Below are 15,898 nucleotides of genomic sequence, written 5' to 3'. Positions count from 1 at the left end.
CCTACCCACAGCCATTCAAAAAGTATTGTGTCACTAACCACAACATTTTCACAACATTGGGCCTACTTCAACAAATCTGCACACAGCATAGTAACCAAGCACATATAAGCTGCACTTCAACCATACCCTCTTCCATACTGACAGTATGCAAACACTGCACCCATGCCCACACTGCATGACTTTTCACTGCGCCATCTCCAACCACACATCACAACCTTTATTGCACTTCAACCATACCCTCTTCCATACTGACAGTATGCAAACACTGCACCCTGTGCCCACACTGCATGACATTTCACTGCACCATCTGCAAACACATCAAACACTTTACCATGTTGTAACAATGACCTTGCCTGCAAAACCAAACATACACGCATCGCAGCTCACTTCTGCTGCTCTATGGTGTCTGAAATGTGCTCTACAACCATTCTTTACAGGTCAGCACCCTCTAACTGATGCAGAGTCAAAAATGCATTACTGTTATGGGTGCCATGTACCCAATAGTCTAGGCCTTGAACACACCCACTGCAACATAATGCCACCATGCATGTCACCATTTCATCAACTACGCCAATCCACATACACACCACCGCCACCAGCACTCCTACCCAACCTGCACACCGCCATGGAGCTATGCAGCAACACATTGCAACAGTTACCATATTGTAGAAAGAAATCACTCTCTCTTGCACCCCTGTAGGTTCTAGGTCAAAGGATCGACAGTAAAAGGGTTGAGAGGTCAAAGGATCGACACCAAAGGGTCGACAGGTCAAAGGATCGCATTTTATTTATTTTTTTTCACATTTTTTTTTGGGGGGGTTTCCCCACAACCCCCCTTTTTTTGCTAAAAATCACTTTTTTTCCCTAAACCAAACCCCCCCAAAAAATATATAATTAAAAAAAGAAATCTGATCCTTTGACCTGTCGACCCTTTGGTGTCGATCCTTTGACGTGTCGATCCTTTGGATTCGATCCTTTGACTAGACACCACCCCTGTGCACTTTCATTCACATAAAATGGGTGTACCCACTTCCATTCACAAAGTATTGTGTCACTGCCAACCTACCCACATTCTGTTCGCAACAATGGCCCTACTCCAACCGATCTGCACTCACGACACTATGCAAACACCACCCTCTACTGGATGCAGATTCAGACATGCTTTCCTGCAGCGGGTATGCTGAAGCCCTACCCACCCAACCTATGTCATGTGCAATTCACTCCCCTTCTGCAATTCACCTGCCAACACTCACCACGAAAAGAGGTCACCGCAAACAGGCCGCGGCATAAGCTATTGGGCCGTTACGACAGCTGCTTCCAATCACCACACAAAGTACTCGCCTGTCTAGGTACCCGCGAATTGGCGCAATACGCATGAACACTGCAGGCACTCCTCCGTCTTCTTCCACCTATGTACATATGTCACATGAACCACTTCTCACTCCCCCACCCGTTCCCTCCCTTCTTGCCGCCAACACATGGCTTACGGTACATTTTCCAGACCCTTCTGCCACCGCACTGTCCTCCGATACACCATGGCGGCGTTTCCCAAAAATTGTTGACGCACAGCACGCTTCCCTCCAGCCAATCACCGGCCGCGTCCAAAGTTCTCCGACAGTAGGCCGTACCGCAAGCCAATGACACTTCTGCCTGCGGAGCGAACAAGGAAATGGGTCCGCAGAGCGGACCCAGATATCAGTAATTTTTTGAGTGAGACGTGCATTTCAGTTCTTTGCAAGAAAAGTACTGGTCAGATTTCCACCAAACACACAAAAGCACGCTTTATGCCCCAAGCCCCCGCTCCTGCCGCGGATTTGGTGAAAATCCATCCAGCCGTTCGGCCTGTAGCTCCATAAGTCTATGGAAAAAAATAAATGTTGGGACCCCACCTATAACATTTCCCCCCCTGCATGAAACCTCACCCAACTTAGAAAAAGAAAATTCAGAGCCGGCCATATACTTTTTTTGCTAAGTTTGGTGACGATTCCTCAGGGGGAGCGAAGTTATAAGCCACCGAAAAAGTGGTCTTCCTATGAGTTTAGCAACTTAACCATAGCTACACAGCTGCTACCGCGGGCCATGTAATATATATATATATATATATATTCATTGAAAACTTTGTTAAAGGTACGTTATGGTTAAATTGCACTAATAAATCCTATGAAATTCAGTAAAAAAGCTTTGTTAAAGGGACGTTATGGTTTCAAGCAAAACCGAAAAAACACCCCGAAATTCGCCAGTTATGGTAAGCTAAGCAGCCATAACTCATATCATCACTGTGCACTGCTAAGACTAACACCCAGAACATCAAAGATGATATCACAAATGTAATTGATGACCCCATCTAATTTTGCCCCCCCCTTCACAAACTCCCGCCAAACTTTGCAAAACCAAACAAATCTGGGGCTAAAATCTTCTTGCAGACATTTGTGCAAATGCCTCAAACAGCACCAAATGTTTAAGCCGTTAAAATATTTTGAGACCCACCCTCTAATTTTGCTCCCTCTTGGCAAAAAAGCACTAGACTTTGCAAACCCATTCAGGTCAGATCTATAATGATATTGCAACATTTCATGCAGTTTCATTGAGTGGTGCCAAAGTTAAGAGTCATCCAGAAACTGCTTTTCATCAACCCTGTAATTCAGAAAGAGGCATGGATGCCCTTGAATATCTGAAATGTCCACGAACATCACAGGAGGATCCCCGGACAGGCAGATTTATAGATTTTTATGGCCACATCCCACGCCATCCTCATTACCCCTCACCCGCCCAGACATAGTTTCATGACTTTGTGTTTTTTAATATGTTATTACCACAATGTCTACAGACTATGGTGGCTGTCTGTGGATCCAATATGGCAGCCAATTAAAATAATATGACACACCTAGCATTTTTGAACATCCAATCATTAGGCGTGTCCGATGTCTGCGGACATCATGCTGCCCCCCCGATTGGTCAAGGCAGGTGTCCGCAGACTGAATAGAGAAGTGAGTCCGTGGACCGGACCCATATAACACTATATTTATTTTACCTACTTTTTGTCCATTTTCAAAAAAACAGCTCGAAGATTTACACCAAATTTACAAAAACACACTTTTGAGACCGAGCCGCCGCTCCTGCCTCAAATTTAGTGACACTCCATCCAGCGGTTTGGGCTGTAGGCATGAGAAATGTGTTTTCTATTGCGTCTGTGAGGAGAACCACACATTTAGGACCCCCACATATCTTTGCACCTCCCCTAGACAAAACCTCACCAAACTTTGCAGAATCAATCCAAGGGGGCCATATACTGTTTGTGCAAAGTTTGGTGAGTATTCGTCCGGGGGAGGGGCACAGTTATAAGCCACCCAAAAAGTGCTCTTTCTATGAGTTGAGCAACTTAACCATACCGCAGGCCCTGTAATACAAATATATATACCCAGGAATAACAATTTGAGTAATTGGGCCTCATTACAACAATTGCGGAATGGGTTAACTGGCGCTGCTAATGGTGGCGGCCCCGTTAAACCCATTCCGCAATATTACGAGGTTCCCTCGCGGGACCCGATGTGGACGTCTGGTTTTACCAGACATCCAGAGCGGGTCCTGTGAGGGGACCAGGGAGCTAACAACAGGCTGGTCGTAATCGGCCCATTGTTAGCTCCCGTACCCATTCCCATTGAGCCCTAATGGGGCTTGAATGGGAATGGGAATGGGTAATTCCCCATTCAGGGAACCCGGACCAGATTTTGGAGGCAGCCATGCCCTTATAAAGGGCATGGCTGCTCCAAAGTCGTAATGAGGCCCATTGTGTTAATTGAAGTTCATTGTTTGCTGGACATTGTAGAGAACAACAATGAGCCAATACAGTACATTTCCTTTGTTTAATCGTCAGCCATATCCGCAAGAAGTGCAAAACAAAAGCCTAAGCCTAAGTGCAAACATTCCGTTCTGTCCTTTGTTAGCAGTACTGTGGCACAGTGCCCCTTACTGATACGCCCACTGGATGTGACCTGCAACCATGCCCAGTGAGTACTGTGCATAGAGCATGACCCTCGGTCATATTGGAGCACTTGGACTCTATCTACTGGGCTGCTATTGCATGGACACAGGCCTTGCCAAGGGGTCTCTGTGCCCTGCCCATGGCTTTCAGCCATGTCCCGGTCACAGCGATCCTGTGAGTATTGCCAAGTCTGCATTGTATAGGGGACATGACCTGGGGCATTTCCCGAGGTTCTGTACCCCTTTTAGCACTCTCCACAGAACCCATTACTTGCAAAATGGTGTTTCACTAGAGAATATCAGCTGGAAGTTGATGCTTCATTCATAGTGTCCCCAGTTATACACGTCCAATACATACAGTCCAACTTAACAATAACTCTAAGACAAAAAAGCAGAATCACATTAATGTGTCAAAGTTGTTTTTTCGTGTTGTGTGCTTCAATATATAATCCAAATTAAATCACAGTCAACACCTCAACGTAACAATTGTCAATTGTAATTAAAACTGCATAACATTGCATCACCTAACATACAAAGAGAAATACAAAATTACATATAAAATGTTAATGATTGTTCATTGAAGGTCTGATCACACTTAAAATATGATTCATGAAATTATTTGCGCCGAAAAACGGTGATTTATGCCCCATTCTGACCGCAGATCCCTGTCTGACAAATGGGGATTTGCGTGCAGAATGGCGCACAAATCCCCGTTTTTCTGCGCAAATAATTCCATGAATCCACCCCTAAATGTGTAACAACATTGAATAATAAACAAACCCACCAAACATGTTTCAATCCCTTTGAAATGCATATGGGATCTTCCTGAAGGGCCAAGAACAATTGTGCCTGATGCATAAAGGAGAACCCACCAAATGATGAGTCAGAGGAAACGTATTGGTCTCAAAATACACTTGATAACTAAGTTAATGAAGGAGGTACAGCGGTATGTATGGAGAAAGTCTATAGTTACAAAGGAAAATCTTGTCTCCTTATTCATCCACTTATTCATCTCAAAAGTAGATAAGGATCTGAGGGGAGATGTAAAAACATAATTTTCCTGTGACTGATACTAGCACAAATTAATTAATTGCCCTGTATCTGAGATTAGCACAAATGGGGTTACCAGTGGTCTCGGGAGGATAGCTCAGGGGCAACGCGCTCGCCTTGGAAGCAAGACGACTTGGAGCAACACAGGTTTGATCCCTGTGTCATCGCTTAGAAACCGGTGGGTATTAAGAGCGTTATAAATAACCTATCAGATCATATCATATTAAGGCAGCAGGACTTTAACCAAGTGGGTAAAGGTGAACACAATGTGTTTGACCCTGTGTTTACCTTCACATTTCACCCTGCAGCTTCAAATGACAACCTTCATGTTGGTTTGCCATGTGCAAGTGTGAACACAGCCTATCCTCTCAAAAGCAGAGTCATACCTGTGATGTCTCAATTTCTGATTCCTCTCCCTCCCCCTGGACACAAACCTCTAAACTGGGGTGTACTTTAGGAGGAATGTAACGGGTCCAGGCACCAGACTTCCCCCTCAGATCTACATGGGAGTCACCTCGCCAGGAGGGTTGGCATAGGTCGGCTATGGCTCCTAGTAATGACATCTTTCCGACACCTTCATTTGAAGGAGCTATTGTAATCAGAGAGGAGTACAGGGTCGGTCCATTGAGGCACCCGGAAACATAAAAGTCTCTTGAGTCGTTAGGCTAATAATTAGCTGCCTACGAGGGAAGACATGTTGAGCTGGCTTTATCGACATGTCAAGTAACACAATTATCTGGGGTAGAGCTCCGATTTTGCCACTTACTATGGTTTGACCCAGTGAGCAATACGATTCATTAAGTAATGAATAGTGAACTAGGCATAGGTTTAGGGGAGGAAGTCAGAAGCATTTAGATCTAGGAAAGGGGTATTCAACCCAGAAATATTAACGCCCGGGGTGTCCCTTAAGTTTACTGACATTTTGGTGACAGGTGAAAGCAGGTGTTTTTCATTAATTTGACCATCTAACCTTAATTATAATATGCTGATGTGGTCTATTCTAAACACAAATCACACTGTATCTTATATTTCCAAAGAGCATCATTATTTTGTTATCTAAGTTTGATTGTGCATATGCAATGTGTGGATTGGCACTGCTCACCCCCACAAATTGCCCCTGTGTCTGAAACTAGCACAAATGGGTGACAATGTGGGCAGATGCAACAGAATGTTAACCAGGTGGTCCGATGTGGCTTTAACATTAAAGACTGTGTTTAACTTCTCATCTCACCAAATAGCTTCTGTTGGAAACTGTCGTCATGTTTTTGGGAGATGCATGTATAGTATTGTCTCACTTGTAACATTTTAGTGCTCTTGCCTAAGTAGTCATATCTGAAACTTTGGCGCAAAACTAATGGCCTAAAATGAAGTGACTTGAAAAAGGCCTTCCTGAAATAGCAAGAGAGGCATCAATCACCAATTATGCCAATTGTTGAAAATTACAGCATGTTGCTCACTGTTAAGATAAAAAGGGTGTCACGTTAAAACACAAACATGCGTACCCCATACCATTGTAAATATGACGAAAGTAACTTTTGTATTACAATAATTTTCAAGACTCAATTTTGCCTGTAAGGCCAATGGTGTCGATTACATATTTATTTTCAGTCACTGTGTGCAACTTCAAAAAGGCAAGGCTGAGAACCAAAAGAGAACTATACCACATCTACAAGATAGGCCAAATACTTTTGAATCCATTTACTTACCAAAAGAATTCAGGATGCTCAGAATGTTTGTGGACGAACCTGACACTAATACAGGAAAGTCTGGGATATTGTCAAAGGTGCATTGTTCTTGGATTCCCAGTATACAAACAAGAGCATTTTTTATTTATATGCACTGTGTAGAGAAAAGTATCTGCAATTTAAATGTGATTGCTATTCAAGGACCATCTTCATTGTGTGTTATACAAAATTATGTCAAAATGCAAAGCCTATCAGAGCCTTATTTAAAGAAATCTACATCTAATTTCAATGACTGTATTTTCTAATGTTTGATTTTACTTAAAATAATGCAATATAGAGTCATACACCTTCTACCACGCATACATTTCCCTTGGATTCTTCCCTTGAGATTTAAAGGGACCTGGCTATGTCTGGTGATTAGAGGATGGGGGAGGGAGGGTGTACAAACCTGCTAATATGGGAACTAGAAACACTTTGTGTATTCACATAAAAGGTCTGAGCCAGCCCTTGAATTTGCAACAATAACATATGAAGAGCCTACATACAAAAAGACCTTTTTGATCTGTTTGAGCTGGTCCCAAAGATTAGACTATACATTCTACAACCAGATTTCAATAATGGAGTTGGGCTAGTGAATTTCAAAGGCATTGTCATCATTTGTCAAAGTCCAGGCCTGCCATAAAATAAATGCATTAGCAAGAACTCAGTGAGAGGTTATTGCAACAGCTATCTGCTCTGAGCACATTAATGGCATACACAAAAACTATGTAGGCAATGCACTGCTACTGCCACCTGTAAGAAAACATCTGCAACGCCACCCTTGAAGACCTGATTCATATTAACATGAGGGAAAATCTTATATCAAATGTTTAATCGCTAAATCTATTGCTGCATTGCAATGTAGGTTCTGATTGACACACAATATTGACAGTTTGTAGATAGAAATAATATCTATCAGAATATGTAAAAGAATATACCTTTCCATGGTTTAAATCAACAAAATCTGCCAGATTTTGAACGATCAGTAAAGTCATTTAACATAATCTTTAAACATCTGTTTTATTCATTCATCAAATTTTAATCAGAGATTAGGGTATAAAAACAAAATTGTCTTTTCTTCAATATGAGTGGTGTTCCCTCACACCTTACTGATCATGGTACTGGAAAGCCACACCTCAATCACATGACAGAGGTGGAGTCAGGAAGATATAAATCAACGCCACAGATTCTGCCACCAACTATACGTGTAAACTGATTCATGCATGTAAACCATTCCTGTGCACGGAAAGCTGTATTACAATTGCAAGGGCCTTAATCCTCTCCAGGGGCGTTGCTAGGTTTGTAAAAGATCTGGGGCTAGAGCCCATTGCAAGTTTAGACGTCACCTAACTATGTCATATGAACACACACGCCGTGTTACGATTTCGAGCGTTAATATTGCAAAATATACTGCTCAAGGTGCTCATACTTATTTGGAAGATTTGCTACTACAAAGCCTGAACATTTATCCAGTAGTGCTATGTAATACTTTATGAGGTTGTATAAGACATAGAAAAGCCTCTGTGTCCATCCGAAAGTCCTCCCTTTGATGGTGGCTTGTGCATACAGGGGGTAGGGACAGTGAAATCTAATGTCTTGAATAATAGTTTCATATACACACTTACGATACATATAATCCCAGACTGTGGGGAGAAACAGAGTCTACAGCTAGCCCAATTTTGGGCGTCATGAGCTATCTTTTGGTTGCTATAATAAGTGCGTGCTCACATCTCTTCCTTGCAGCAAATTCCTGTTAAAACAAGGATTGGCAATGCCAGCAGTTTTTGGCTGTTGCTTGGGCAATACATAAGCATTTGCTAGGCACAGCCACCATTGGCCAGCTGTTGCCATCCTGTGGTCAGACAGTACATTTATGGCAGTGCCTGTCGAATGCCTATGCCATGCCTAAAAAAAAGCCCAAACTGTTGACTTTGCTAATGCTAGTTTAATTTACCTTCAAGCTCGTATAAATGCCCTCGGTCTTTGGGGAACTCAGGTGGGCAGACTCTGCGTTCCAGCTTTATAGAAATTATAGCTGTGGTTAAAAAGCTGTGAGGGGGACACATGGAGCCTTTTCGGTGGTGGGTGAAAAAATGACTGTTTCACTGTAGACGCTGGCAGCCTTGAATGTATGACTGTGCGTGATGCTTAATTTAAATGCTATTTGTCTAGGAGGATTCTAGTGAAGTCATGGGTAAGATAAGTTTGACAGGATTTATATGTTTAATAAATGGCTGCTGTATACTGATGCATACACTCCTAAATGGGTCTCCCTTGGAGTAGATCAGCGTTTGTGTAATACCCGAAGGAACAACAGAGGATATGCCTGGGGGCATAGTTGGCAGAGCCCATCAGCATGTGCTGAGGCACTGGGTAGTGTGGGGGACCACAGGAGGAGGACCCAACTGGCTTTCGAGGCAGGCACTATAATGTATTAATAGCTTTACAATTTGGCAGTACGCAGTCAGCCAGTGTCGCTGCACTGCCCCAGAGGCCAGAAATAAGGGTTTTTTTACCTTAAAACACAGTAGTGAAGGAGGTGCCATTGTGCTGAAAGTAGAATGCTACAGTTTGCGGCCCTTAGAAGTGGAGACAGGAGCACACTCCCGCTTTGCCCAGCTTGAAGATGTCTCTGTACACGGATGCACAGCACTTATATATTTATAGAAACCAATATAATAGTCTGTTAAACTATGATTGAGGCTTTTTCAGAAGTATAAACGAAATGACCTCTATGAACTCACAATTTTGCCAGATAAGGCACAGTTGCAGAAAATGATGTGCTCAAAGTAAAAGACTTAAGTAAAGTGGAGAAGCCCAGATGTAAACCGAGTCTGCAAGTTAGACCCTTAACTGACCACGTGTACTCGCATCTCTCGATCATAAAAATATATTATAAACCAAACGGATATAAATCCCCACAGTCATACATTAAACAAAAGGCACATGACAGTAGTTTTGTTTAGCCAATTTAGAATGGAAGTAGACAAGTAACAGAATGCTAACTAATGTAACACTAATTATCCTCCTCGTGGTTCTACAGCTTGCTTTCAAGTCGTAAAGAGATGATACAAAAAACAGAAGAAAAAAAACACTTTTCAAATGGCATCATGTTATGTGAAAGGTTCTTATACCTGCACACTGTTGCTACCTTCACGGATTCTTGGCGCTCTGCAAATAAATAGCCACTTAAAAGGGGACAAGAGGTAATTTGGTAGACAACTGGTGGCGGTGTGTTGGGGGCTTTCAGATACAAAATCCCTCCTCAGCTCTTTTTATCACCCAAGCACCAAACACCATATACTCTGCCACCGTCTGTGCCTAGGCAAAGTGCCCTTTGGTGGCCACTCTCCCCTGCCAATTGGACCAGTAAGAAGGAGACCTGCAGTAAACTCCCTACCAACTTGCACCATAAATGCACCCTTAATGGTCTCAGCACAGATAATGACAGAGTGATAGGCCATGACCCTAAAGGCGCTGGTGATAGGGTCTCTTGTGCGTTACTAACACAATTGATCAAACCTCTGTGCGGTGAGGAGGGGAGGTGCCCTATTGCTGAAAGACCACAGGGTGCTCACAATGTGCGTCACAGCCCGCAGCAGACGCCTTCCACATGGAAGCAGAGAAGGGAGAACCGGAATACAGCTCTCGCTGCTTACTTTTTTTCTCTCTCCCTGGCAAACGATGTTAAGGACTGGCTACAATGGAAGTTAGCCCAATATAAACTGGTGTAGCTATGCTGGATTACTGCCCTGACACAAACTGGCAATGATGTGAATATTGGCAATGGGTGAATCTGTCCGTGTTGAGCAAAGTGCATAAGGGTTCGACCATGCCAGGCCAACTCGGTGTGGTATAATGTAGCAATGCCTCAGTGCTGACTGATCTAGCTGGGTAACTGGATCTGGAGGAATCTGGTTATGATGCTTGTCCAACTGGGCATAATTTGTTTGGTCATTTTGGGCATATAGGTGCCAACCAGGCAGATGCATTCTGCCATGCTTTGCAAAAAGTTTCCAATTAAAGTGAAGTTCCCAGTCACTACATCCGCATCTGTTCTCCCTGTCATCAAATACGATCCCTGCAGTCCTACAACCTCGTGCCATCAATGGGTATTCAAGGTGAGTTCCACAGGAATCCAGTGCATTACTGGTGGTAAGGCAGTCACATGTGTAAAGGCGCAGCGGGAAAAACAGGGAGACGTGGTCTTTCCAACCCTCACCCAAACTCGGCAATGCAGGAACATCGACAGATCCGGAAAAGTAGCATTAACTGTGCTTTCTGCCACCTTTTCCAATCTGCTTCCATAGCTGTCAAGTTTTCCTGTGTCCTGCATGACACCTCGAGCAAGTCCTGATGCTGGTACTTGGAGTTTTTGCAATTCTAAGTATATGCCTACACATCCCTGCATGCAACGGGAAAAAGCAGGACCGGCTCGAGTTGTCATTCAAAGGGAAACTTGGCCTGCTGTCACGCATGATGGAGAGCAATTTGGCAGCTTTGCCCTGCACCCGGAAAAATGAACCCGGAATGTGTCTGCTTGATGCTTGTGTCGAGTCCTAATGCAGTATCACGCCTCTGGCGCAGATCATGGACTCTATTCAGCTCCTTCCAGGTGCACAATCAAACACTCATATCTTTAAAAATACCCATCCTTCCTGACCATGCACACATCTCTTCCTGCCTACTAGGGTCAACGTGGGACTGGGCAATAGAGAACCACCTCTACTATAATGAGCCAAACAGGAGGTCCTTGTGGAAGGATCATAGATACCCCGCCCACTCCTCCACTGTGGGCTGCCACCAGAGACCACACACCCCCTCCCCCCACACAGCAGAGGGCAAACACCTTGGGGTTTTCTTCCTAGACACCTCTACTTGCAGTCCGTTTACAATCAGGGGGCACGGCAATGAGCAGCTCTGATATGCTGTATGCCTTCCTGCCTGCCAACATTAGGAAGTGATCAATTCATTAAACATGTCTTCCGTTCACCTAAATGAAGAAGCGTAAATACCGCATGTGGCATATGGGAACATACTCATGCCAGCCTCCTGATAAGTAACATCTCATGCAGGGGTGCCGAGTACGGGGGGCTCCGGGGCCCGAGCACCCCCCCCAGCAAAATCAAGTCGGGGCTGAGCCCCCCCCCAGGCCTGAGAGAAGTGATGCAGCATCGATGGCCCTTTCCATCATACTGCATCATAATCGCGAAAATGTGCGATTATTAAGCACTCGCCTCTAGGACTCATATTGGTGTATGGTCCAAGAGGGGAGGGCTTAGGCGCAGGGATATTCAAACTGTGGGGTGCGCCCCTCTGGTGGGCCACAGCCTCATGCCCAAGGGGGCCGCGCATCCACAGTTTGAAAAGAAAAAAAAAAAAAGGATAAATGACCAAAGGGTCGGGCTGTTGCTTCGTTAACAAGCAGCAGCCCGATCCACGGCCCCTGCCACACATGTTTAGTGCGGCAGGGGCGGGGCCTTTGTGAGGCCTCAGGCTCCATTAGGAGCCTATTAATGAAGAGAAAAGAAAAAGAGCACACCTTTTGCCTTGATGATGGTCATTGCAGCAAAAGAATGTGTGTGCTTTTTTTGTCTTCATGAATAGGCTCCTAATGGGGCCTGAGGCCCCACAAAGGCCCGGTCTCTGTCCTACTATCAGTGGTGGCAGCAGGGTCGGATTGGCCCCTGGCCAGGCCGAAATCGTCCCTGGGGAGTAATGGCCGGTTTCAGGCCATGCTTGGGCCGGTTTGAAAATAAATAAATAAATTAATGAATTTAAAAAATCGGAAAAATTCATTTTTTTCCAAATTTATTTTTCATTTTTTATTCTTCAAAAACCTTTCATCCTTCTTGGGTCGATATAAGTACCACAGGTTGGGTTCTATTGTATGCATATTTGTTCTATAAAAAAGAGCTTAAGGGTAAGTGCTATATAATACCATATTATCATGTGGCCTTGGACGTCTGCTTGGAGTCACAGTATTTTGACAATATGGATCTATACACACAGATATTAATGATACGTATGGTGATCCATTCTTGTATGAAATGTATATCACCTTAGTGAAATCAAAACCATATTTTTCGTAGTATAGTTTCCTTAGGAACAATGCTATTTGATGCCACTTCCTATTTTGTCAAGGGGTGAAAGGTTGTGTTTCATCGCTTCCCGGGATGTCACTTTGGTGTGGGGTCAAATTACATCACTTGCGGTGATATCATCAGAGGTCAAGTGTCGTGAGTCGAGGGTCGGGCCACTTTTTTGAGGCGAGGGGTGGGCCACTTTTTTATGGGTGACCGGGCCCATTTCTTGTCCCAGTCCGACCCTGGGTGGCAGCAGTGGTGTGGAACTGCCTAAGTGTCACAGAAGTACTAGATCACATTTGGGCACAGGCACTTAGTTTTACAAATTTAGCACTTGGTATACACATGCAGTTGCAATCAAATGTTCATTAAAAAAGTATGCCCTCAAGAGTATGCTATCACAGAGAAACGGGGACCCCAAAGCCAGTTCAACTACCCACTCCCACGTGTGCTACTGAACAGGTAGATGTAAGTCGAGAGCCAACCAACCTCTTTCTCCTATCTGTGCTACTGTACCATACAAATAAGGGGGAATCGCTCTCCTGCAGTCTCTCTCCCAGGCATCGATTCTTGATGATTTACTGGTGCAGTCATAAAAAAAAAGATTTTTTTGGGGGTTCATTTTGTTTACAAAAGTAGCACATTGCTAAAACCCCCTGGCTGCCAGTTCATTGTCCTTGGAGCGGCCCAGGCTCCCTACCCCCTGAGAGCCACCAACCTTGGGTGCTGTTTTATAACAAATGAAAGACGCAGACAGAACAATAACTGTGTGAGTCAACTGAGAGATGAATGCACTCATGCTCCATTCAGAGAGAGGCTTTGAAAATGTAGCTCTGACAAATCAGAGAATCAGGGGGGCAAAGAAGCACTGTACATCTCCGCTCCCTCTTCATGTGTTTATGGTTGCCACCTGAAAGGTTGCCAGCAGCTAACCTGCCATCCTGTCCCAACTCCATGCCTCCTGTGCTATTCCCTGGTCAACCAAACCCTGTGAACTCATAGGCCGCATAAGACCCACAGAAGTCTTTTTACCGCCCATCGAGAACGTTTCTTGCACTAGTGCTATTAATGCGTGCAGCTCCAAGGTATAATATTAACAACCAGTGTTTCTGGGTAAAGGGCCGGCATAAAGTCTCTATTTCAGAGCCAGAGTCAAATGATAAGGTGCTTGTGGCAGTATGGAGTTCCAGGCCTCTGCATGGACGCCGGGTTCTGCAACCTTTAGCTCTGCATATGTGTTGGACTACAATGCTCATCAGCCCCAGCCAGCATAGACAATGGTGATGGATCATAGGAGTTGTAGTCCAAAACATCTGGAGAGCCACATGTTTAAGACCCCTGGCTTTAAGGAACAGGAAGTAAAATAATCCATGAAAGTAACATGAGTATGACGTTCCTGGATCTACATGGGTAGAATAAAAGTAGACTAGAAGAACAGCCTGGGGGCATCAAGTTTTTGTAGGATGGAATGGTGGGGGTCTGAGTCACCTGAGACAGGGGTATTTTACAGGTCTGAAACCTGGTAATCCACTTTACAATGAAAGACAACATGGAGAGAGGTGATGTCTGTGTGGCCTGTAAATCTGCCGAGATACCACCAAACTGTACTACCATTATTGCCACTTGGTCTGGCGGTATTACTGCCGGATTACAAGTGGTGGTAGGCAGTGTTAGTCCCCATTGATTGGAGTCCATAGGACTCCATGGTGGATTTCAGCGGTATTACCCCCATAATCCCAAAATTCTCTGTAATTTTATGCAAAGCTGCATTTTATTTTTGTAAGGTTGTTTTACTCACTGAATGCTGATCAAGTGTTTTAAGTCTGGACTTTATCAACTGGGTGCATGTAATTGTAGCACAAGCACTCTTTACAATCTAAACGAGGTGTGTTTATAATGTTGATTGTTCCAAAATACATCTCCTAGTGTGCTGCTTCGGGTCAGGTGGCTCCCTTTAAGCTGTACACAATGATACATTGTCTGGTTGACATACTATGTGATTTGTGTATTTTATAAAGGAAACTAAGACCACTAGAACTCACCACCCCAGAAACTCCCAATCCCACCTTTGGGGGCATTCCTGTGGACATGGGAACACAGAGGAAAGAATGAATAAAAAAAGTATTTTCCTTCAAGAGGAAGCCAGACCTTTGCAAAAGAACAGTTGGAGCTAGGCAAGCCACCTAGCAACATTAAGGTCCTGCTTGGATGAATACTTCCCTAATGACTGGGTGATGCAGACCTTTCTGGCAGAGGAGGTGGTGCATCATCCATTTGATGCCCAGGAAGAGCTGATTGAGGTTCAGTCGGACACTACACTGCAATCTGAATTTAGGAACATTGCAGTGGGTGAATTTTGACTGAAGGTAATCCTGGAGTATCCTACATTGGCATGGTCTGCTATACAGTCGCTCTTACCCTTTGGGTCTTACTACTTGTACGAAATAGGCTTTTCAGCATTGGCTTTTTTACTGACTCCTTCATTTTTTGAATAAGGGGTGTTTCAAATGAATGTTGAAAACCCGGAAAGTGGGAGTTTTTAAAACATGGAGACAACCATGGCTACAACATTTAGACGCGAGTGCTTCCATCAGTCCCAAACATCACCTGGGTGCAGGGTGAGCCTGGGTAACTGCTTTTTAACATTGTACACTACTTTACCAGAATTTCTGGTAAACTACAATGTTAAAAGCAGTTAACACTCTTCCCCCCCAAGTCTGAAACCACACTTGATTGCATTATACTTCAGCCAGGATTGCATTATACTTCAGCCAGGATTGCAATTTACTTCAGCAGCACATCTGATGTGGCCATTGAACGGTTTAAGATTAAGCTACATCCCTAACTCTATCTGGTTACCCAGAGGTAACATTTTAGCAAATTTCACTTGTGGCTGGCCAATCTACAGCAGCACTATTGTAAGTTTGAATTGTTGATGTTTTACTGAACTATGGCACCACACACGTCTTGCTTGGTAGTTTTTAATCGGGAAACGTCTTTACTTCTCGTTTCCCTTGAATTGGGAACTTTTTTTTTGGTGGTGGTAATCCACCTTGC

Source organism: Ambystoma mexicanum, chromosome 10, assembly GCF_040938575.1.
Source record: "Ambystoma mexicanum isolate Mex_15411 chromosome 10, UKY_AmexF1_1, whole genome shotgun sequence".
Lineage (NCBI taxonomy): Eukaryota > Metazoa > Chordata > Amphibia > Caudata > Ambystomatidae > Ambystoma > Ambystoma mexicanum.
Note: the sequence above shows the minus strand (reverse complement) of the source record.